This window comes from Pinus tabuliformis, chromosome 2_2 (genome assembly GCF_031772625.1).
Source record: "Pinus tabuliformis cultivar Carrire ecotype Pingquan chromosome 2_2, CPIR1, whole genome shotgun sequence".
NCBI classification, from domain to species: Eukaryota; Viridiplantae; Streptophyta; class Pinopsida; order Pinales; family Pinaceae; genus Pinus; species Pinus tabuliformis.
This window is the reverse complement of record NC_142300.1, coordinates 381098117-381101254: the sequence shown is the minus strand read 5'-3', so window position 1 is coordinate 381101254 and position 3138 is coordinate 381098117.

Genomic DNA, 3138 nt, shown 5'->3' with positions numbered 1-3138 from the left:
TTATAAATATGTGAGAAAAATTAACACATTTGTGTGATTGAAAAGTATTTTTTTAATTAAACTTTTATTAATGAAAAGTCGACTTATTATCAAAACATTTTGATTAAAAAGAAAAATTTTAAACATAACTTTCCTTGACGGTCAATCTAAAAACCTAAAACATAAAAAAAAATAAGATTATTGGACTAGTAATGAAAAATCCAAATTCCAACCCTACTTCCCCGGAAGTTCCTATTTCCACCTCTATTACTCCATTAATGTGCCCTAACATGTGCTTTCGATAGTCAGATATAACACGCGCGCAGTGATGATTAAAGAGAAAAAAATAACGACGTGTTATATTGGACTATGGAGGGCACATTAATGGACTAATAGAAGTGGAAATAGGAACTTCCTGCTTCCCCTATAACCATGTGACTATGGTGCTATTAACAGATCCTGCCAACGAAATTATTCAACACCTTCCGACTCCTTTCCATACGAATCTGGTGGGTAAATTTTAACGTATTCGAGGGAGACACGTGTGCGGTGAACCATCTCAATAATCAAGAATCCCTAATCGCTGAGAACGCTAACTTGGTTCAACGTTGTCCGGCAAAAATAAAATAAATTGTATTGCAGACAACGTACAATTATGGTCGGCATTAAAGTTTATTAGCTTGACCTAAACGACATTCAAACCACCTCGCATCTCCATTAAATTTGGTCATATCATTGTCAACGAGAACATCATGCATGTGGAGATTACATGGGAGAGTGTGACGTAAATGGAGATTACGTGGGAGAGTGTGACGTAAGAAGGTTTTTATTTTACCACACTACCTCAGGGAAATTCCTATTTCTTACCCTATAGAAATTTTAATGCGGCCTGACATGGGCCGCATTAAGGCGATACAACACGTCGCTAAGTGATGAGAGAGAAAAATCACTTAGCGGCGTGTTGTATCGCCTTAATGCGGCCCCATGTCAGGCCGCATTAAAATTCCTATAGGGTAACAAATAGGAATCGCCCTACCTCAACACATTAAAGTTTACCCCATTGGTGGGCGTTAAATAATTTCGTTGTGAGGAGCAGTATTATAATCACACGACTGTCGTCATATCTTCAATTTTAGATAGAGTCGTCTAACACGTGTTTGGTGCTTACATGGGAGAGTGTGACGTAAGTGGAGATTATGTGGGAGTGTGACGTAAGAAGGTTTTTATTTTACCACACTACCTCAGCACATTAAAGTTTACCTAATTGGTGGGTGCTAAATAATTTCGTTGTGAGGAGCAGTATTATAATCACACGGCTGTCGTCATATTAGATGCTTTAAATCACAGGGCTGAATTGATTCACTGATCGATGAGGTGGAGGGGCATAAATGAATAAATCTATTTTAATCATTAAAAAACTATTTAAACACTCCTGGGATAATACCTAAATAAATATAAATGGGAGAGCTAATTGTGGAAAAGTCCTCACTGAGACATTTATTTCCAAGGACAAATGCCATAAATACCCAGCGTCTAATCTCTCAACTGCCAGCTTACAATTTCTCAGTAACGAAATGATGTGATGCTTGTATTCCTTTTTTTTCTTCTTTTCTTTTTCTCTCTCTTTTTTTTTCGAAGGTGGCAAAACCTATCAAACTCAGGTGTCAAACCAACAGTGAGGACAGCCATCTCTGGCTGCTATCCGTGAATGTTGGTTTGACTCATCACTGTTATCAAGGAAAACCATGCCACCTGTAATAACCCGCTGGTGGTCCGTAAGGGAACAGGGTTTCACTCCTGCCAGATGCCTCTGGGTCTTGGGCCGTTAACCTGTTTCCTTACGTCCGAGGAAGACGAGCTCTTAGCCAAGCATAAGGAGTTTTATGGCATACTCCAGGCCGAGCTTGTACTCCTATTATTGTGACAATATAATACACAAACAAATTAAAAAAATAAATTATTGTTAAAAAAATATTAAAATTTTCATTTTTTTTAATCAAACTCAACTCATAATCTCACCAAAAACCCAATGCATATCTACCTGCGTGGATAATAACTTCCTATCTACCTGTGTGGATAATAACTTACCGCCCTTTTAGCGTTATTATTAAAATGCATCTTTCAAGTAAAGGTGATGGGTTTCAATACTATCAAATTTCAGAGGGTTATAGGTATGTAAGTCTCATCTACATAACTTATTCTAATAAAGATTCTATAGCAATATTAAAATGTATTTTATCTTTATATCGCACTCTCTTACTTCGTACTCTAACTCATTCACAACATGTAAAATGTATTTTATAAGTATCAAATTGTTATATTATTCACCCACAAAGTTTTTTCTTGAAAATGAAAAGTTATCATTCCCAAAGATTGTAATTATTGGAATCCTAATACAACATCAACAACACCTATTGGAATGTCAAGAATTAGACTATTCAATAGATATTCCCCTAAATTTAGTGATGAACCTCAGTATTGCAACAAGAATGTTTCAACTCCTAAGGCTATTGACTTAAATTATCAACCCGGGGTTCGTACAAACTTAAGAGGGGTCGGCATTATATGTGCAACAGATGCCTTCCTCTTCCTAGTTCGATTCCCTTTTATGCAAGTGAAGGAAGTCAATGAAACAAATTCAAATGAGTAAATATCTTAGGTAAGCCACAAATCCTAAGTTTCAAAAGGTAAATAACAATAAGAAAATCTATTCCACTTGGAAGGTGAAAAAGTCTATTCTATTTGTAAAAATATAAAGCATAATGAAAACTAACAAAATCTATTATATCTTGTTGGAGAAAAAATGACATTTAAAGGAGACTTATTCTATTTTACAGTAAAGGAAAGTCCTAAAGTACTCTTGCAAAAAGGAAAACACACTTTGCATAAAGTAAATTGCAGAAAAGGAATCTAGACTCATTTATAGGAATCAACATTCAAGAAGTAAGAAATATAAGAGCTAAATGATGGCCTCACCAAACCTCAGCTCAACCAAAGTGGCCTTAGATCTTTCATGGGCTATAAATCTACTTCTACCATGAATTTGGAGTGAATCTAGGAAAGGAAAATCTCGAAAATAAATTGCTACCATTAGTGGAGTTTTGAGGTCTAAAATGGGCCTCCCAAGGAAATTGTAAAATAATAGTGGAAATAATAAAA